The 21,991-nt window shown below is 54.9% G+C and overlaps 1 protein-coding gene across 12 annotated transcripts in view; it reads left to right on the forward strand.

The window, feature by feature from the left end:
- Cux1 (cut like homeobox 1) overlaps positions 1–21,991 on the forward strand; it is a 248,132-nt gene that overhangs the window by 21,877 nt on the left and 204,264 nt on the right. The window lies entirely within an intron of this gene.

The following is a 21,991-nucleotide window of genomic DNA, read 5'->3' on the forward strand; positions in this document are numbered from 1 at the left end:
GGGGTATCTGGGCAGTGGGTCTCCTCCCATCTTGGTGCTGGGCTGGGGGTGCTCACTGACATAGCCCTGGCATTTCGTCTCCAGCGAGCTAGCCTGGGGCCCACTCCTGGCCGGGGCAGAGACAATGGGAGCATGCCAGTCCCAGGCCTGGACGAGGCTGTGACCAAAGGTGCTGTTCTGTTGTGATGTTCCTTTGGTGGTCTGATGGAGGGGCCTGCTGGGAGCGGCCTCCTCCGCCACAGCTGGGGGCAATCTTCCCAGCAACTCTGTGGAAGCCTAGTGGTAATGGGAGTGGGCTTTGGGCAGAGGCCCAGGTTCAGATTCCGCTTCCGTCTCCTTTCCCTCAGTTGTTGAGCCCAGGTGTCAGGTGGGAGGGGAGGCTGTGGGTAACGGCTAGGTGGTGGAGGGGTAGCGGGAGCATCCTGTGTATCCTGTGCCTGCTGCACTCGGAAACCGCACCCCCACAGACAGTATGGTGGCTTTCACCTGGAGCCCAGGCTCCAGCTGGGACTAAGCAAAGCCTCTGCTCAGCTGCACCCAGCCCTCCACATGCCTGCCCCTCCCCCCAAGCCCTGAGCCTAGTGCTTCTGCCCCCCCCCCCCCCCCCCGTGCCCTCTTCCTCTCCTATTTGCTGGCATCTCCCTACTGGTGACTTCTGACACTTTGGGGGAGCACTCCTTCCTGTGCTGCCCCACGCCCCAGTGCCATCTGGGAGGGCCTGGGCATCTCTCCAGCGCTAGTGAAGAGAAGCAGGCTGAGTGGGGTCTAACCTGAGCCACAGGGTGCAGGGCAGAGTCTCGAGTGGTGTGGCGGCATCAGGAGGTGCTGTCTCCTCCCCGTGCACCAGAGGCCGCTCAGGCCGCAATCCATAGTGACCGCAGCTTCCTCATCACAGGCCCGCGACACCCATTGGTTGTGTGTATTGAGACTGTGGCACCCAGGGTGGCCTGGAACCTCCATGTTGCCCATCTGCTGCCTCCTCGAGGAGGCCCACCATGAGGGCTGGTGGGGGTGGGAAGGGGGGGGCTCTGCGTATGGGGGCTGGAGGACATGACTGTCACCCCAAAGCTGGAAGCCGCTCACAATCTGCTTCCTGCAGCCTGGAGGGGGATGGTGCTTCCTCCCCACACTGCTGGGCTCAGCTGGGCCTCTGCTTGGCTGGGCCTCCACATCCCAGGGTCTTGCACTGTCCCTTCCACACTGCCTGTTTCTTCTTCAGTCTTGTTCCCTGGACCTCCATAAACCAAAGCCAGATTTCTTCTATCATCTCTGCAGCCCCCAGCACCGCTGCGTTCCCTATCTCCATTCCTTTTTTTTTTTTTTCTTTTTCCTTTCTCCATTCTTTGCTGCTAGTCCTGGCCACCCCTCTGAGGGAGTTCAGTCCCTGAGGCCAGAACTCACCCTCCTTTCCTGCGTCTTGCTCCCTGAATCCCCTCCCTTTCCCCCAGCCCTGCCTCCTCCCTCTAGTGGCAGGGTTGTGGCCCTGGGACCCATTCCTGCTCTGCCCCATCCAGGGTCTCCAACACCTGGCCTGGCTCAGCCGTGTGGCCCCAGCAGCTTGCAAGGTCCTTCATGTCAGAGGCCTGGCATTTGAGAACATGTCCTGCTTTTGTAATATCAGCAGGAATGAAGGGAAGTCAGGCCACGTGGCCCTCACGTTCCTCTCAACATGGAGGAGATGTTTGCATGCGAGGGCCTGTCTCCCCTCCTGCATAGCTTTGGGGTGATGGGGATTGTCATGAGGATGGGGGGTGGTCCCTTCATGTCACTGTTTTAGGAGAGACTTCGAAAGGCAGCCCTGAAACTTGAAGGAGGATATGCTGGTACCCCAGAACTCTGGAGGCTGAGGTGGGCTGTGTGTTCCAGGCCACACAGTGGCTGGGCTACAGAGTGCGTTCCTGGTAATGGAGACAGTGATGCAGTGAGACTCTGTGATGGAGGCAGGGGACTCAGTGAGACCCCCATAATGGAGGCAGGAGAGAAGGACACAGCCTGGCGTGGGAACTGTCACCCTCATCCCTTGACCTCGCAGAATGATGGAGCCCTCCCATGGCTTTGCATAATTGCAGAGGGTTTTTTGCGGATTTTTTTCCTAGCCCTTCCTGGTGGTATGTGGAGATGAGTCTCATCATAAGGCTAAGGACATGAGGTGGAGGTGCAGGGGGAGCAGTGGGCAGGGGGCACCTGTGCCTCCCTCCACCACGCAGCCCCAGTCCTGCAGCTCAGCTAGGCAGATGAAAATAGATTAACACAACCAGAGAGAGGCGCAAATCCACCCAGTGCCTGCACATGGGCAGGGCTGCCATTCGTCTCCGTGGGGCCCTGGGCCTGCCTCCTGGAAGGTGGCAGCCCTGATTTTCCTGGGCTGTTTCATAAACCACCAGTACTTGAGGGGCTTGTCACTCCTGACTGGGAACCCCAGCAGTCTCTTGCCACAAGTCCAGGGCCTGCTCCCCCGTGGCAGGTGGCTGCTGCTGCTCACGTTGGTGCCGCTGGGTCCTGGGTGCTGTGTGGAGGCTCCAGGTCACTCAGCCTGGCCTCAGCTTACAGCTGAGGACACTGAGACCCAGGCTCCGTGTGCACGCGCGGGGCTGCACTCCTGGTGTATGTGGGGGGGTGGGCCACCTTGAGAGACTGCTCGGGCCGCTGGACCCCTCATGTGCCAGTGTAGCCAGCAGCCAAGCACCTGGCCCCTGGGCAGGCTGGGTTTAGCTTTGGGGGGGGGGCAGCAGGATGGGGTCCCTTCTCAGGCCAGCTTTCCTTCCTCCAGGGTGCTGCTCTCATGCCCACTTGGAGAAGGCCCCTTTCCTGCCCCATCTCCCTCTTTCCTTACTTTTTTCTTCATTGACTAACCATCACATGATCTACTATTTATAAAACCGAACACATGACCCCTCCCCCGCCCCCCAGGACTTAGTACTCAGCCCCAGGACTACAGGTGCTGGTGGGGGCTTTGTTAAGTGACTGGTTGTGAGCTGTAGCCTCCGGGAGAGGAGCGGGGTCTCCCATTCCTGCACCCTGAGCCCCTGGCACCGGGACTTGTAGCTGCAGAAGCCCAGCTCCCCAGCTTCCCAGGTCCAGTGGCCACCGCTGCCCGTGGACCTGCAACCCGAGGGGCTTTGGGGCTCTGGGAGCCGCCAGCTGGGTTTTTGTTTAGACTCTGGTCATTTCAGTGACCGCCTCCCCCCCACTCCTGACTGGGAGGGAAGCAGTTTATGATTAACTCCATGATGTCTTAAATGCCATTTCTGGAGGCTGAAAACATTAACTTAAAAAATGATTTAAAATTACCAATTGACCATATCCGGGGCTGAACCTACATGATTCAGCTCCTTTTAAAAATATCTTTTCTCAACAAATTGCTTCCTTAACATTTTAATTTGTTGATCGTAAAGGAAGCTTGCCAAATATTAGCTGTGCTTTTCCATTCCCGCTGCTCCCAGCTCTCCTTATTTGGCAGATTTTGGAGGAGCTGTGAGGCCACTCCCTATTTTTCTTCCCAAATAACTGTATTTATTACTGTCAAGTATTGGCGGGTTTGATCCGGCTGTCATCAGAGTGTTTGGAGATGGTTTTTGCCAGCGTGCTGATTTAATGCTCTAATACTGACATGGCTTGTTTTCTCTGCTGGCTTGATAACTTGTTGAATAAGCTCCTTCTCACTAAGCCTGGGATCTTTCTTCCGTCTCCCTCTCCCCGCCCCTTCTTCCCTCTCCCTCTCTCTCCTGTCTGTCTCTCCTGTCTTCCTCTCCTCCCATCCCCTCTCTTCCTTCCCCCCTCCCCAACCATGAGGCTTCTTGGGGCAGAAACTTCTCCTTTGCTTTTCCTTGTGGTACTGAGGTTTGAACTCTGACCTTGTGAGGCAGGTGCACTCTCAGTTGAGCCACAACCTCACCCTTTTTACTTTCTTCTTCCTTTAGGGTCTTGAACTTTTGGCCTTAGGCCAGCCTCAGACCTCTCTCCTCCTGTCTGTGGCCTGTCGCTGGGATGACAAGCATGTACTTCCATGCCCTGCTTGTTCAGTTGAGATGGGAAGGTCTTTATAACTTTTGGCCTTGAACCTTGACCCTTCCCCTCCCCCCCACCCCCTGCGGCTAGGATTGCAGATCTGTCACCACACCCAACTAGGTTTTTCCTCTCCTCTTCCCCCCTTTTCTTTTCTTTGTGTGCAAGGCATACAAAGGCAAGACTGGTAACAGGTCTCCCTTTGAGGCAGACAGTGTATTGCCACTGGTTGGTGTTTCCTTATGGAGATGAGACTTGAACTCCCCCACGTGAGCCCCCGCCCCTGGGTCACAAGGCAGCTCATGGCCAGTCTGGTTGCATCTGGGATGTTGAAAGGACACCCATTGTTATCCCTAAGTATTTTAGCATTTATCTAAAAGATACATGGTACTATTACCACTTGCCACAGCATAGCAGCCGGACTGTAGGGGAGGGCCAGATGAGCCCCTGGGTCCTAGTACCACCAGGCACCTAGTGCCACCCTGCCTGCCCCAGGCCTAGGTAGCTGTGCTGTAGAGAGTGAAGTGCTGACTCCTAGCTCCGGCCTGTGTGCAGGAAGGAGGGTGGCAGGCCGGGGCGTCCGCAGCCTCCCACACTGCGGGCTCTGGGCGCCTGGCCACCTTTATGTCCTTGCAGGTGACATCACATGCACTCAGGTCCTCATGGCTCACCTGGATCACACAAAACTCTTTAACAGTCAAAGAACAGAATCCAATAAGGGGAAGCTCTGTTTCCACATTTAGCAGCAGGTGTCAGCTTTGCATCGTTTCCGACTGAGTCTTGTAGGACAGACATGGTCCTTCGAGTTTAGCACATTGCCAGGCATGCTGAAAGTGGATTCTGATGACTGTTCCCCCAGTGCCCTCTGCCCATGGCCTGGAGGGCTGGGGACACCTGCTGTAGGGGCAGGGGTGGGGTGGGGCCTGGGGGAGAGCAAGTTCAGACTGGTCTTGATCTGGTGGTGATGGTAGCTGCACCTTGAAGCATGTGGGACATGTTTCACATGCCCAGGCTGGCTGGTGGTCCACGCCATCCACCCATACATAACCCACTACCAGAGCCATGGTGGTCGCAATGCTGTGATTCATTTCCTTTGGGCATCCCTCTCTCTCTGGATTTGTGCAGGTCACAGAGAAAGCACTAGCTGTGCACCAGCTGCCTCTCCTGGCCCTGCGTTGCAGGGTGGGGGAGGTCAGGTTAGCCTGGGCCTCAGGGGGCTTTGTTCATGCCATGAAGCTCAGCCCAGGGTGCTGGGATGGCTGGGGGTGCTGGGGATGGCTGAGCCTGCGGCCTGTCCCATCCAGTTCCTTGTCGCTGGCCTGTGAGAGGTGGGGCTTTCTTTTGCTCGAGCATCTACAGCGCACACCCTTTGCCATTTCTAACGTGTGGTTCCAGGGTATCAAGTGTGTTTGTGTGGTCCTGCAGAGCCGTCACCTTGCAGAACCATCCCCAGAAACAGCTGCTGCTCCCAGGCCTGGGCAGTGGCCTCTTTCCAACTCCTTATGTTGTAGTGGAGTGTCCCCGGAGTTCTTTGTGCAGCACCTGTCAGAGACCTTGCTGCTCTCGGGCAGAGGCCAGAGGTCTGCCTGAGTCCAGGAGTTTGAGGCTAGCCTGGGCAACATTGCCAGACCCCTTCTCTACAGGAAGAGAATGGTCTTCTCTTTTTCAGGTTGAATAATATTCCATGTTTACATACCACATTTTGCTTACCCTCCTGTCCATCTATCCTGTCCGTCTGTTGGTCCGTTGGTTAGTAGATACTTGGGTTGCTTCCGTTGTTGGGTATTGTGAGTGATGCAGATGTCTCTTGGAGACCCAGCTTCCAATTGTTTTGAGTGTTCTGTGCACCCAGAAGTGGAGTTGTCATATGGCATTCTCTTTCATTTGTCAAGGGTCCTTACCAGCTTCCTTGCCAGCATCTCCCATCTTCATCTCCGCCTCGTCTCCCTCATAGATACAATATTGGGCACGAGGCAGCTTCTCACTGCAGTTTGGATTTGTATTCCCTAATCCATAGCAGAGGTTTATTTGTGTTTTTGGATTTGTTAAGGAGCCCAGGCTACCTTGAACTCCAGATCTTCCTGCCTCAGCCTCCTTGGTGCTAGTATTTTAGGTGTACACCACCATGCCCATGTAAGACTATAGTACTTAAGTCTCATGATTCAGCTAGAGGTGCTTCAAGATGAGGAATGTATTTTCACGAACCCCTCCTTCTGGCTTACAGATACCTGGTAGGAAAGCTTTGCACCCCAGAGCTGCGCACATGAGCTGGCTGGGCACCTGCAGTCCTGGGGAGGCCCCTGCACAAGGCTCATGGGATTTGTAGGGCTGCAGATGTGGGTGACAGTTGGTCCTGTCATACAGTGCTTGTTCCTGTCTGCCAGGGAACCCAGAGCAGCTGTGCCAGCTATGCTGTGGGTGCTCACGCACACGTCTGTGGAGAACACGCTGTCTCTGCCATAGGCACTCAGGCACATGGCCTTGGAGAACACGCTGCCTCTGCCGTGGGTGCTCACGCACACGGCCTTGGTGAACATGCTGTCTCATCATGGGCGTTCACGCACATGGTTGTGGAGAACACGCTCTCTCTGCCATGGGCACTCACGCACATGGCCATGGAGAACACGCTGTCTCTGCCATGGGTGCTCACGCACATGGCCATGGAGAACACGCTGACTCTGCCGTGGGTGCTCACGCATACAGCCTTGGAGAACACAATTTCTGGAAGGTGTGGAGGAAACTTGTGTCCATGTACCAGCTCAGCACATTCTTTGTGTTTTCAGCCACAATGGCCTGGTTGCTCTTCGGTTTCCTTCTCACGCTGTTAGGTCCCCTGTGATTCCGTGTATTACTCTGTGTGTGCTTGTGTCCACATGCCTGCAGTCGTCTGTAGTGGTAGGAGTTGTGGGCATATGTGGGCTGCATCACTGGTCCCAGTGGCTGTGGCGGGGGTTGGTTCACTCCTTGGCAGGCTGACGTTTTACTGCTTGATGACAGAACCAGGCACTGTGGAAGGTGTGGGGTCTGTGCTGGAGTCACGGGCCTACCCGAGGGCCTGTGCGCTAGGTAGTTCTGGGGAAGGAAACCTTGGTTTTGAGAGACCTTGGCAGCGCATGTGGCTTTGGCATCTGTCAAAGAAGAGCTACTTAGACTGCTCGTTTTATCGTCTCCGGGCAGAAGCATCCGATCAGGCTTCATGAACTGCAGACGAGAGCATTGATCTCAGGACTCACACACTAAGCTGGAGCAGACGAGCAGACACTTTGCTCGATAGACGGACACCTTGTGAGACCGGAAGGACTCCAGTCCCTCCAGCCCCTGGAACCTAGGCCACGCCACACGTGGGGCAGGTTCTGTCAGCCAGTCCTGCTGGTAAGCAGCCCTATGGAAGAGCAAGGAGGTTGCAGCTTTCTGGAAGTGTCTGCCTCTGCAGTGGTAACTGCTGCGCTCTAAGCACAGCGCTGGGCTTTCCTGCACCAAGTTCTCCAAAGGGCAACAGCGTGGCTGTGGTCCCCACCTGCAGCGGGTGCCGTGGTGGCCCCACCCGGTTGTTCAGAGGACTGTGCTCAAAACACGGTCTTGCTGTGTAGATCAGGCTGGCCTCAAACTCATAGTCCTCCTGCTGTAGCCAGCAGTGCTGGGATTGATTACATGCATGGCATCCATAGCCACTCCATGCTCAGTTACAACAGAGACTATTACTGACTGCACTGAACAGCAGGGTCCCACAGCAGATTCACAGAGCTGTTCTGTGTGCCTGCAGCGGTCCTGCTGCCGGTGAGGGGAGGTGTGGGGGTGAGGCTATCCTCATGCAGGGCCTGAGGAATCCCAGGCCGTGCATGAGGAAGCCCCTCCTTGGCCTTCTGGACCTTTCCCTAAAGCTCAGCCTTCAGACAACCTGGTTTCTTTCGTTGAGCTAGCTTCTCTGTCCATCATCCATTGTGGCCTCCTCCATCTCTGTCTCCCCGGGGGGACTGGCCACTGAATGGCCATGCCTCCTTCATTAGTGTAAACCTAAGGCTGGCTCTCTGCTTGCTCCCTGGGTGCTGGTGGTGGAGCTGGCTTTTGTCCCCTATGTGCACTGAGGGACCCTGGCCCTGCCTGGAGCAGCCCTGGGCTGCCCCTCCTCCTCTAGTGTTTTCTTAGGGCACACCGTGTTTGCCCCTCCCTCTTTTGCATACTCCCCCTGGCCCTGTGCAGCCCCCAAAGCCAGGCCATGTCTTGAGTGCTGTCACCCTCCCCAGACCCTGTGGACACTGGGCACACAAGCATCCAGGGTGAGGCACTGGCTGGGCTCCATGCCTGCTGCATACTTGCCCTGATTCTGGAGAACCCCTGGTGTGGCAGTGGGGTGTGAATGAGGTGCTGCAGTGAGCTGAGTGTGGGATTTGGAGACATGGTACACGGGAGATCCGTGAACGGGGTACTTGGAGGGAAAGTGCTCCCCACAGAATGCGTAGTGGATGTAGTAGAGGCCAGTCTCCAGGCCTGCAGCCTGGTGAGGAGGTAGCCATGTGGGTATGGCACCAGGGACAGGAGGCCAAATGAACTGGCTGACATGAGCTGTGTGGAGGTGTGGGCATGGCTGGGAGAAGTGGCTCAGAGCAGCATCGGGGGTGTTGGCGGGGAGCCTGGGCAGGGAGACTTAAGGATGCCTGTCTGACATCTTCATAAAGGAGGAGAGCATGCATGTATGCCACGTGTGTGCCTGACAGGTGGCCGCTGCCCCATCCACACGTGGTCTGCATGCATGAGGCCGGGTGAGGCCATCACTGGCCACGCTTCCGTGGCGCCTGGTGGGCTGTGTGGACACAGGCACACCATAAGTCCTCTAAGGACCCCAGGCTGTGCTCCGGCCTTAGAGGTAGAAGTTTCTGTCGTTGCTGCCTGACACTGTATTCTTGTCTGAAAGTTGGTGGACTGAGAAGCTGGGGACTGGGCACTGGCTACATATTCTTTTTTCTTTTTCTCTTTTTATTCTGGTCCTGGGTCTGGGTGTGGTCCCTGAGCTTCTTTTTGCTCAAGGCTGGCACTCTCCCAGTTGAGCCACAGCTCCATTGTGGCTTTTTGGGGGTTCATTGTAGATAAGAGTCTCGTGGACTTTTCTGCCCATGCTGGCTTTGAGCCGTGATCCTCAGCTCTCAGCCTCCTGATCAGTTAGTATTGCAGGCGTGAGCCACTGGCCCCTGGGGGGATGCCCAGGGAACATGAGCCTCCAGTGCCTGTGAGGACACTCAGGAACACCAGGGCCATCCGGGGTGTGCTGCTGGCCATGGGTCTCAGGCTGGACTGCGGGCAGCAGGAGGAAGCCCTGAAGTGGCTGAGCTGGTTCCACGAGATTTTTCTAGCTCTTTATGGTAGACTTTCTATTTTTCTCCTTTTCAAGCTCAGGTAAAGCCGTGGACAGTCTAGCATTTTGCTTTCTTAGATTTTTTTTGTTTTTGCCGAGCTGGGAATGAAAAGAGCTTTGGGCACTCTAGAGTTCTGCTTTTCAAAGTGAGTAAATTTAGAATCAATGTTTATGAAGTCTGTAAATAAATAATAAAAAAGCCCTGCCTGGTGCCATGTCACCGGCAGTTTTGTGAATATTTCCTGGAGCAGGCCTGCCTGCAGGGGAGGGCATCACCAGCTCAGGATGACTCTCCTGTTGTCTCCTGGACCTAGACCCAATTGTTGTCTCTTTACTTGCCCACTGGAGACTCCCAGAGGCTCAGCCCTTGCTGTGAGCAGGGTTAGCGGCCTGGCGCCCATGTGGCCTGGGCTCTAGCCCCCTACCCCCCTTGTGGCCTACAGCCTGGGTGGTGTCTGCCAGTACTCTTTCGTGTAGGGGCAGGAACAAGAAAGGGGCACATCCCGCGCATGCAGATTTCCTCTGAGCACTTTTTCTTCTTTGGCAGTACTGGGGTTTGAACTTGGGCCTCGCCCTTGCCAGGCTGGCTTCTCCCACTGAGCCTACAGCCTCCATGCTGTTGGCTGGAGATGCAGTCTAGTAAACTTTCCTGCCTGGGCTGGCTTCCAGCCACGCTCCTCCGGATCCTTGCCTCCTGAGTAGCTAGGATTGCTGGTGTGAGCCACCAGCACCCGGCTTTCCTGAGTATCTACTTCATGTCCGTGGTTGGTTGAGCCCAAGGGTGTGCAAGCTCTAGATGTAGAGGGCTCCCGCTACCTCTTGGGATGCTGAGGGCTGGCCGAGCCCCCTGCCACAGCTTGGGAGATCTCCTTGTATCCTCCCCAAGCAGCTGGGGAGTATGGAGCCTTCAGAATCGAGGCCTCCCTCTGCTGAATTTGCCCCTGTAGAGAGGACCCAGCCAACCCCTCAGTTCTACAGCAGCTCTAAAGAATACATGTGTTTATTATCTAAAAGGCCCACTAGAGTGGCAGAGTGTTAAGTCTGTGTGCAGGAGGGTTGGGGCACCTGGAGCCAGCGGAGAGGCCCTGGAAGTGATGGAAGGTACCTGTGGTGGCCATGCATTCTCCCTCCCGGACACTGTGGGGGCCACCCACCCTTGTGTGGCAGGTGATGGTTTCCAGTTCTCTCCTGGACACTATGTGGGACGCACAGCCCTCCTCTCTCCCTGCGCCATGTGACGGTGCCTGCCGGAGCACATGGCTGACCAGAAAGGGAGTGTGGTGGGCGCTGGGTAGCAGCGGTGCCACCCTGACCCTGCTCAGGTGTCGTTCCCCCCCCTCCCCCCGGGTTGCTAATGGAGTTGTAAGGAGCTAGTGGAAACAGGAAGGCTTGTGAAGGAGAGGTAAATGTCCAATTCTGCAAATGTTTGGGGGAGGAGTTGGGAACTGGGCCCCTTCTTAACAATAGCAAATGTGGCTCATTCCATTAGGGCAGGTGGTGGGTACCTAGGAATTTGTGCTTTTCTGAAGTATGTCATTAGAAAAAGCAATATATACTAGATGTGTGTGAGTGTTTACATGTGTAATGATCCGGGCACGGGCCTGCTATGCAGGGTTAGGGGTTTACTTAAAGAACACTAAAGTTACAGTGGCTTCACTTTATCGAAGAACTCCTATGTTCTCTTTGCTTATTTTTAAATATTAGAAGGCAGAGGAAATACTTAGGTCCTCTGCATTTTAAGAAGACAGGCCAGGCACAGTGTGGCAGGCTTTCCTGGATGCCTTGATAAAGTCAGTGCTGATTTTCCTATCTAGTAGGAGTCCATCCTGGGTTCAGGTTGGGCCTGAGAAATGGAGAGGAAAGGGGGAGGGGAAGGAAGAGAAAGAAGGAGAAGGGAAGGAAAGGGGAGGAAGAAAAAGGAAGGGAAGGAAATGGAAGGAAGAGAAGGGAAGGGAAGGAAAGAAAAGGAAAGGAAGAGAAGAGAGGGAAGGAAAGGAAAGGAAGAGATGGAAGGGAATGGAAGAGAAGAAAGGGAGGGGGAGAAAGGGAAGGGAAGGAAGGGGAGGGAAGGAAGGGAAGGGAGGGAAGGAAAGGGGCCTCTCCCCGTGTCTTGGCATAATTGAATGGGTAATGTAGGCTGGGAGGGGAGGGAGGCACAGCACATTCCTGTCGTGCCAGCTGTGGGGGCCCATCCTCCGATCCGCACCCCCGGCAGCCAGCAGGGAACAATATCCTGTACTTACTGGTGTCCCTTGGAGGAAATCAGAGCTTAATGTGTCCCGTTCAATTAATCCTCACAACATCCTGTGTTAGCTCCGTTTTACTAAAGAAGCAGCCAGAACACCATGCTTCTGAGCTACCTGGGACAACTAGGTCCTGTGGCCACTCCTCGTACCAGGAGCCGTGCTCATGGCCTGACGCAGGCCCACCCCCAGTCCTATCCCTGCTGACCCCGAGGCTCTGCGGGCAGTCTGGTGCTGGGAAGACAGCCTGGGGTCAGGCCTGGTGGCTGACAAGGTTCAGAGGAAGCAGCGTCACAATGGCGTGGGTCATGTGGTAGGTTCCGCTGGTTCCCTACAGGACGATGCTCAGGGCACCGTGGCAGGGGTGGTTCCGGAGCCCAGGGCCAGTGCCCACCTTACAGGAGTCTTCCAATGGACCTGCACTGAGGGGCCTGGCCAGCGGCTGGCAAGGCTTGGGTAGTGTTCAACTTTCTGGTGAGTGACAGGGAGAACAAGGGAGGTATCTGGGACTGCCGTCCCCCGCCTTCTGTGTCCCATCATCCAGGCCCATTTTATGCCCATTTTCAGGTAAGGTTTTCAGATAAGGGCAGTGCTGTGCAGGGTTCTTGTAGGGAGACACAGAGCTGGGACCCAAACCTAGATTTCATTGATGAGAGCTCAAGGTCCTTCAGGTGCACCCCATCTTTGGCGGGGTGCTAGTTCATGTTGTGTTTAAACGCATCTGCGATTGCTTGATATAAGAGGGACCAGCTGAGCTTGGGGCTCTGCTTTCAGCAAGACAGTGGCTTCTCTTCTCAAAAGCAGACTGCCGATGGCTCACGCCTGTCATCCTAGCTACTCAGGAGGCTGAGATCTGAGGATCAAGGTTCAAAAACAAGCCCGGGCAGGAAAGTCTGTGAGACTCTTATCACCAATTAACCAGAAAACCAGAAGTGATGCTGTGGCTTAAGTGGTAGATCACTATCCTTGAGCTGAAGAGCTCAGAGACAGCGCTCAGGCCCGGCCTTCAAGACCCAAGACGGGACCGCACTCCCCCCCCCAAAAAAAACAAAACAAAACAAAACAAAAGCAGAGCTCTTTATTAACTGAAAACACTTGGCTGTTAGACATGGCGCTTAATTGCTGTTAGAGTGTATTTCTGTCCCGCTGCCCCTAATAAGCCAGAGAACTGTTTGTGCCAAACTTGGGGGAAGAAGGAGGGGAAGACGGGGATGGCGGGAAGGCGGGAGGGGGATGGAAGCCATTCCTGCCCCATCTCTCTGCTGCAGCCCTGGGGTTCACCTGGATACTTGGGGTCCAATGTTGGTTTGTCATACCTACTTGCTACGTCTGGTCATCTGCTCTGGAGGCCAGGGAGAGTCTGAAGGCAAGGCCCAGTCTTTTCAGTCCCCTCACCCAGATCCCCCAACCTGGAGGTGGATAGTCATGCCCCCAGCGCGAGTGCCTCTTTTTTCTTCAGTATATGTAGACTTTGCATATTCTAATAAAGGAAATTATTGTTTATTACCCCTTTAATCAAAATGGAAATGACTGTTTCTGATTTAAAAAAAAGTAAGAAATGTGAGCCGAGCCCAGGTGCAGGTGGCTCATGCCTGCCATCCTAGCTACTCAGGAGGTTGAGATCCAAGGATCGAGGTTTGAAGCCTAGGCAGGAAAGTCCACGAGACTTATCTCCAATCAACCACTGAAAGTCAGAAGTGGGGTGTGGCTCTAGTGGTAGAGTGCCAGCTGAGCAAGGCTTCAGTTGAAGTTCTAGTACTGGCACAGAAGAGAAGTTTGCTGCCCGCATGTGCAAGGCTCTGGTTTTATCTCTAAAACCTCAAGTGAAAAAGAAGTTAGGAAAACGGAGAACCTCCAGAACAGCACAGTGGGAAGTAAAATCTCTGCTAATCCTCTTAGCACGCCGGCTCCAGCAGACATTCTAACAGGCCTTTTCTTCCCTGAGGGCTCGTGCAGAATAGCTGACACTCTTCAACCACAGCTTTGATCTCCAGCCTACAATGTACTGTGTGATGAAAAATGTCTTCCAGGGCTGGGCCTGGTGGCTCATGCCTGTAATCCCAGCTACTCTGGAGGTGGAGGCAGAAGGATGGATGCCCAGGGTCCAGGCTAAAGCTTGAGACCCAACAGCTGGGCACTGGCTGCTCATGCCTGTAATCCCAGCTACTTGGGAGTTTGAGACCTGGAGGATCATAGTTTAAAACCAATCCAGGCAGAAAAGTGTGAGACACCATCTCCAAAAATCCAGGTTGAAAGTGTGGCTCAAGTGGTAGAGCACCAGCCTTGAGCAAGCAAGCTGAGCAAGAGTATGAGGCCCTGAGTTCAAGCTCTTGATACTGGCACAGTAAACAAAGCAAAAAAGCTAAAAGCAGAAAGTGTGTGGGGCCATGGCTCCCAGGGTCTCGGTTTGAATCTCTTTAAGTATAACAAAGGAAACAAACAAAACAAAACACCCCAAGCTTCCAGTGTTAGCTACAAAGTAAAGACACCAAAACACAGTGTGACTGGCCCCTGTGGTGACACCCCCCCCCCCCCCCGCTCGCCCCACACTGAGTGAATGACCCCGCGGCCCCCTGCTTCCCCCCCCATTGAGTGAGTGACCCCATGGGCCCCCCACTTGCCCCATACTGAGTGACCCCATGGGCTCCCCTTGTCCCCCATTGAGTAAGTGACCTCCTGGGCCCCCCTTCCCCCCCATTGAGTGAGTGACCCCATGGGCCCCTGCTTGCCCCCCCACTGAGTGAGTGACCCCTACGGCCCTGTGGCCCCTATTTGTGTCAGGAACTTTGTACCTCTGCCGTCTCTCCCACCATTATTCCTGATGGTCCCTCACTGCCTCAGGACAGATTTCTAGGAAGTGTGGGTGGCCTGTGTGTGCACATTTCTCTTTTCAGTTTTTGGGTACGCATTACCACATCGCTTTCCAGAAAAGCTGGGGTGCTGGGCAGCAGCCACTGCATTACTTCCTGACACTAGAGGAAGTGGCATCATTGGGTTCAAAGTGGGGCCTAGAGAAGTCCCCCCACTGGGGTGGGGTCTGCAGCCCCTCCGGGTATGAGGAGAGTGAGTGGTCCTCACAGCGAGCCTGTCTGTGCTCACTTCCCTTGGCCTTGTCTCCATGTTTCTAAAAGCCATGACAGCGTGACATCGCCTCCCTCTGTGTCCACGGCAGGAAGGTACACTCCCTTGCGCTTGTGTAAGGGGTGCTGTTCCCCGTGGTTGATGCTTGAGCCCCCCTACTTCTGAGACACTGCTTGGAGGATTTGGAGCATGCATGGGACAACTTGGGGGGTTAGCTAGGGGACTGGCGTTGCACCCTGGCCCATGGTTACATGCCCTGCTGGTCCTCACATTGAGCGAGGCTGTGACAGGGCACCAGCCACTGTGCCTCACTGTGCCAGCAGCAGCCACAGCTCAGAAGCATGGGTCTGTGTGAGGGTTCCCGCGGTGAGAAGGCAGAGGAAGCAGAGTCACCTGCAGCTGGCCATGCATAGGTGGATTGAACAAGGAAACATGCCCACAGCCATGCCACACTGGCCACGTGCAGGTGGATTGAATGGAGGAAAGTGCCCACAGCCGTGCCACACTGGCCACGTGCAGGTGGATTGAGTGGAGGAAAGTGCCCATAGCCGTGCCACACTGGCCACGTGCAGGTGGATTGGATGAGGGAACGTGCCCGTGGCCTTGCCTGCTTGGCACCTGTGGTGACGCAAACATGTCCTTATGTGTGCATGTGTGTGCACTTTGCCCATATTCAGAGTGTTACGGAACCTGGGCCAGCTCTCCAAGCACCCTGAACACCCAAAGCACAGGTGCCCCCAGGATGCACGGTGTATGTGATGGGCCTTGGGACAAGCCTGCCCACAGGGCTTTAAAATGGTCTTTGTGAAGGCCTTCCTGGGAAGGGCCTGGAGCTGACTGCCCCTTGCATGTGGCGCCAGGTCTGGTCTCCCTCCACAGGCAGGGCTGGCCTGGGACCGGCCATGGGAGCATGGTGAACGTGCTGGGCATAGGTGCTGTGGGGCTCCCTCCCTATCCCAGCCCCAGACTCTCACGGGGCCTCATAAGAAAGCAGCAGGAGCACAGGGTACAGCCAGAGACCCCTGGCTCCTGCTGGACAAAGAGAGGATGGGGGTGTGGGAATTTGACATCCTCAGCATGGCAAGATTCCTCTGTGACTGTAACACAGGGGCAGGGAGCCTTCCAGAAGACAAGAATTGTGAACCACATTCGAGCTGAGGACCAGACTCTGTGTTTTAACCTTTTGGAGAATTGCTCATTTAAAAGCAAACAGAATGAAATATAGACAGTGAAAGCAGGCTAAATCATTTTTATGCTTCCTGGGCTTTGGTGCCACGTGATAGGAAGCACCAATGGAGAGGAGAGGAGATGGAGTTTGGAAGGGGAGTGGAGCTCAGTCTGCTGACCCCACACTACCCTTCAGGGCTTGGGGGGGGGAGTGGCCCCCTCCCCTGGACTGCATGGGTCCAGCAAGGCCTCCAGGATAAAATTCTCAGTGATTCTTTTATTTTCTTCCAATATTTTAATATTCTTTTTTTTTATTTGTCAAGATGATGTACAGAGGGGTTACAGTTACATACTTAAGGTAGTGAGTACATTTCTTGTCATACTTGTTACCCCCTTCCTCATTTTTCTCCCACCTTCCCTTCCCCAACAACCAACAGCGCCCCCCCCCCCGCTTTCATCTTTTTTTTTTTAACCGTCCCAATGAGGAACAGCATCATTCTACCCTACAATGCTCATGAATGCTATATTCAGTGATTCTTAAAGCACAACTTACGCTGTGACCTCCCAGAGCCAGCAGAAGTGGGGCCTGGAGATGTCTGTCTGATTGATTTCAGGGATCCCCCGCCCCCCAGCAGTTGCAGGGAGGTGGGAGCCTAGGGCTGAGTTACAAGTACCTACCTGCGGGAATAAACAATTCTTTTCAAACATCAGTAAAGGTGTGTGTGTGGGGGGGGGGGGCGGTGGGTAACACAACAAAACAAAGGCAGCCTAAGATTTATCTGAAGAGGAAGTGGAAAGTTAGTTGCTGGAGATCTCATTACTGTCTGTCTCGCTCACCGTAATTAAAAAATGCCTGAATGATCTTAATAACACATGATTCAGCTGACAAGCACTAATTGCCCTGTATCAGGCCAAGAGAAGATGGATGTTGTCAAGAAAACCACAAGTCAGACAAGCTGATTCTCTTAGTCTGACACGGTGTTCCCATGTACAGACCAGTTTTTGCTGGAAAGCTTCCAGCGTGGAACGAGGCTCTACCTTCCCATTAATTCTCCTCGCTGCCAGACTGGGGCTTGGCTGGCTGTGACTTCGCTCATCGCGGCTGCTCGCGGGCCCAGCTCCCTAGCCCCAGTCTGCAGCAGACAGATGTAAATATGCCTCTTGCTCTGATCTTAGTTCTTTTTTTTTTTTAAGGAAAGAAATTCCTTCCCATTTGATCTGAAATACCCCGGTGGGATTGTCCATGAATTGCAAGACATCTGGGAATTGATTTCCTGACTTTGTAGGTTTGTCAAGGAATTTCGAGGATTTACCAAAGACTAGGAGAAAAGGGAGATGCCACAGTGCCACTGGGGTGTCCACAAACCTCCTGTATACAGTGTCAAGAAGGAGGGGCAGGGAGAGTGATGCTTTACAGAATACCCATTTTGTTGTATTAAAACAGAATCTGGAGGAAGAACCTGGCACTGAAACCCAGTTCCTGGAAAAGGGATCCGGCCTGTACTGTGGGCTCATGGAGGGGCTGCAGCTTTGCTGACCCCTCCCTCCTCCCCAGCCTCCATGGGTTTGGCCCCAGGCCCCGTGCTGCAGGAAGGTGAGGCTGCTTCCCCCTCCGTGAACTTGGTGCTCATTGAGGCCGGGCCAGGCGCCTGTGGGGGAGAGCAGGCATAGCACTGAGCGTGCCAAGTCGGGACCTGTGGCTCCCGCAGCAGCCCTGTCCCTCCCTGCCCTTGGGGGAAGCAGGTAACTGGTGCGGAGGGGTCCATTCTGGTGGCTGCTGGCTCTGTGTGTGTGTGCACGAGCACACGCGCACACACACACACAGTAGGGGGTTTTCTGAGGGCAGCAAGGGTGGCTTGGGGCACCTGGAGGGTCGAGGGAGGGGAGTGAGGCTCGGGAATGGCAGTCAGCACAGGCCTCAAGTTGTGCTAGGAACTTGTTTTTTCAAAGAGGAACTTGTGTCTCTGTGGAAAGGGGCTGGCAGAGCAGGGCACACTGCTGGGTGCCCCCCCCCCCCCCAGAGGAGGGCCCTGCTGTCCCTACTAGTCCAGAGGGCCTGTCCAGAGAACTCTTCCTGGAATTCAGATGGAATGTAAGTTATTGGTTTGTGGATACTGTTCACGTGACTTAGTTGTCTAAGTAACCTGCCCAGTACCGTAGGGAAGGCTGGCTATAAAACCCCGGAGCAGCAAGGCCTGGGGGCTACTTGCTCCCTACTTGGAGAGCTGGATCTTGTGGCTTCTCGTCTTCTGACCGAAGGCCAGGTGTGCCTGTGCTGGTGTGGGATATGTGGCTGCTACTGCGTGAGTCCTGCCAGCCAAGCCTGCACCCTGGCCTGGGCTGGAGCCTTCCCTTCCTAGCCATTGAGAACCCCAGGGGTCCTGGGAGGCCAAGGATGCCTCCACTGGCCCGGTGGGGTTTGGGATAGGGACTAGCACTTTGCAGGCTTTGGAGGCTCCTGGCTGGGTGGTCCCAGTGGTCGTCCCCTCTGTGGTGAGTCACTGTAGGCTGTCTGGAGTCCAGCCCTGCCCTGTGGAAGGGAAGGGTGATGCTCACTCCTTGTTTCCAGTGCATTCTCACATTCATGCATTTTGAGTACAGGACATGAGTTCCAGGCCTGCCTGCCCGCCCAGGGTCGCCGCCCTCAGAGTCCTGCCAGCAGGGCCATCAGAACGATGCTGGGATCTCACTCTCAGTTTGCTAGAGATCTTTACATGATGTACAGGCAGACAAAAGCTGGCCTTAGTTCACAAAGCAATTTTTATTTATTGTTGTGCTTTTATTAGCTGCTGTTACTGAGCTCCTGTTGAGACATGTGGAGAGGGCCTGGGCAGTCTCTCACCTGCAGTGACTGGTGTCCTGGGGACCCAGTCTCATTTCTCTCCAACCATGGCTGAAGAGCAGCAGACCCCCCTAAGTCTGAGGGCTCCTAAAATCCTCATGGATGCATGAAACCAAAGGTCTTATCAAACCCCAGAGATCCTGGTGTTTCCCTGTACATAAAGTCCCATGTATATACAATTAGGTTTACAGTGAGGGATGAGCAACTAAAGCTGGTGACAGAGTAGCACTGCTGTTACCATGACAATCACCAGACAGTGGGTATGGGTGGGTAGCTCATACTGAGTGGATGCTGTAGCCCAGAGATGAGCTGGGCCCCAGGTGGGCTGGGCAGGTGGTGTGGTTTCTTCATGCTACTCAGACTGCTGCACAACTGAAGACTTAGGAAATGTATATTTCTGGAACTTACCATTGAATAGTTGGAGACTTTGTTTGACTTAATTGAAATTGTAGATAAGGGGATACTACCGTGTTTGATTCTAGATATTTCTAGGGGTTTGTCCTAAAGGCTTGGTGTGATTTTGGGCAGGTAAGCTCCCCTACCCTCCACCTTGCCCGTAGGGAGATGTGTGTGGAACACACACACACACACACACACACACACACACACACACACACACACACACCAATCTCAGATTGCAAATATTTCTCCTTAAAGCCCCCGTCCCTCGGTGAAGCCCTGTGCATTACAGAGCATTGACTTTACATGGAAAGTGCTTAATACTTGATTTGGCACTTAATGGATATTTACACGGTAATACCACAATGGAGGGTAAACAGGGGATTTGTTTTTAATGAGCTCTTTCTTTGGGGATTGGAAGCAGTTCCCCCTGTGCTCTGGCATCTGGGGTTCTTGCTCTGCTGGTTTAGGTGGTGTCTGCCCTCAGCCTTGATGGACCTGCTCCCCTTCCCCAGGCTCCCTCCTGGTTTTCCCTGGGTGACAGGCGCCTGCTCCCCCCGCCCCCATGTTCCCCGCAGTGCCCGGTCCTGTGATTTGTGTGTGGCGGAAGTCTGGGTTGCTCTGAATTATTTTTACACACCAGCTTTTTAGTGGCCAACAGACTGAGGCCTGCTTCCTTCAGTGGAGGCTGGAGGGCCTTGCAGTTCACTGTTGGGTTTAGGGTTTAGAATACTCTGATTGGGCCTGGGGAGATGGTCAGGAGAGCGCCCCCAAATCCCTCTGCAATGTTAGGCCCAGGCTCATGGGGAAGGCCTTGGGTGTTGAGAGGCATAGTCTTTCCTAGGGCTGGAGGCAGGGAAGGGGAGAGAAAATGCCAGAGATAAGGACTTGGTCCTGGGGGTGGGCATAGATTCCCCCGGGTCCTAAGCAAGTGCTACCAGACCCTACCATGCCCACGCTTGCTTGGAGCCCGGCATCAAGGAGCTAGTCTTTAATTTTAATGGTGCCCTGCTGTGTTTCCTGAGGAGGATCATCCTTGGACGATCACACACTCTTCACAGGCTCTTTGCACATGCACATGCTACATTCAGTGGGCAAGTTGAGGGGCTGGCTCTCCTGGGGAAACTCCCAATGGTGCCCTCCACTAAAGCAAGCATTCCATGTGCCGGCATCCTCTTCTATGGGGCCTTGCGTGGTTGCAGACCCCTTGCTGTCCCATGGTGCTGGCCTTCGCAGGTGGCTTACGTGGCCTCCTGCCCCTCTGCCCTCCTGCTGATCACCACACACAGGCTACACTCCCAGCAGCCAGTGTGGCATCCACCAGGCCCAGGCCGAGTGCCGTGGCCCCAAGGCCAGGCCAGGCAGGTGGCCTGAGGTCACACAGCTGGATATTCACGCTGGGGACTGTGGAAGGGGCTGTGCTGGGTATGTGTGTGTGTGGGGGGGGGAGGGTGTTTGGTGGCCAGGTCCTGTGCTGTGGGCAGAGATCCGTCCTCTGCTACTGAGTGGAGGGGGTGACAGGTAGAGAGGTAACACCTGCCATGGCTTCCATATCCCTGGCTGCCTCAGCACTTGGTGGTGTGTCCTCCAGGTGGGGCTTCTTGATCCTCACCAGCCGGATGGCTCTGGACCTGTCAGTGGACATGGTCAAGCCCTGCGGCCGAGCAGGGTGAGAATAGCCTCTGCTAACAAGCCTGGGGCCACGGGCATCTGTGGAAGCCATCCTGGCTTCCTTTGAATGCTTGCTCTAGGGGGCCTGTGCAAGGTCAAAGCCCCTATGGATACCCTTGGAAGTCAGGAGCACACACACACACAGAGCCTCTTCTTGTGCCTGGCTAACCTGCCCTGCCCAAGCAGGAGATTTGTTTCTAGATTTATACACCACTGTGGGCTCCTAGGGACTTCTGTTTAACTTAACTCTTGCTGGGTTATTGCTGTTCCTGGATTGCACAGGTGACACATGAGTGAGTCTTAGCCGCTCCAGGGTCTGGCACATAGGTGGCTCACGCCTGTCATCCTAGCTACGCAAGAGGCTGAGATCTGAGGATCACAGTTCAAAGCCAGCCTAGGCAGGAAAGTCTGTGAAACTCTTATCTCCATTTAACCACCAGAAAACCGGAAGTGGTGCTGTGGCTTAAGTGGTAGAGTGCTACCCTTGATCTGAAGAGCTCAAGGACAGAGTTCAAGCCCAGGCCCAGAGTTTAAGCCCCACCACACACACACACACACACACACACACGCATGCACGCATGCTCGCACGCACGTGCGCGTTGAATTTAGTCCAGTTTCACAAGAACCCCATTGTGCAGATCAGAAGATGGGTGCCCAGAGACTGCTTCCCTGGGGTCTTCTGAAGGGGTATCGAGAGAGTTGCCCCTCCCTATCCTGACTTCCTGTCCCCAAGGGCATGTTGTTTGTTGGGTGTCTTCTCTGGTCATTTTCAGCCGCTTCAAGCCTTAAAGGATTTGTGAGATGGCCCTGCGGAGTGTAGCCCAGATTTCCTCGTGGCATGGTGGCTCAGCGGTTCCTGGGGTGTGGGTGGGGGACGGGACTGTGGTACCATGGTCCAGCCAACCATGGCAGGGCACTGCAGCAACCTCGCTGTCCCCACCTTTGCTCAGCTCTGACGCCTTGCAGAGCTATTTTCATACAGAGATGTGGCAGGTCTGCCTGGTAATCAGAGCCCATGTGCCAGTATGAGCCTGTGTGCTGGTGCAGGGCCAGTGTGCCAGTGTGTGGGCCTTGTGTGCTGGTGCAGGGCCTATGTGCTGGTGTGAGCCCCTGTGCCAGTTGTGGGGTGTGCCGGTGTGGGGTGTGCTGGTGTGGGCACGTATCCCCAAGGCCAGTGGCAGTGCCCACAGCAGGGTGGGGAGCCCCAAAGCTGACAGTGTCCAGCCGTCCCAG

This window comes from Perognathus longimembris, chromosome 1, assembly GCF_023159225.1.
Source record: "Perognathus longimembris pacificus isolate PPM17 chromosome 1, ASM2315922v1, whole genome shotgun sequence".
Classification (NCBI taxonomy): Eukaryota; Metazoa; Chordata; class Mammalia; order Rodentia; family Heteromyidae; genus Perognathus; species Perognathus longimembris.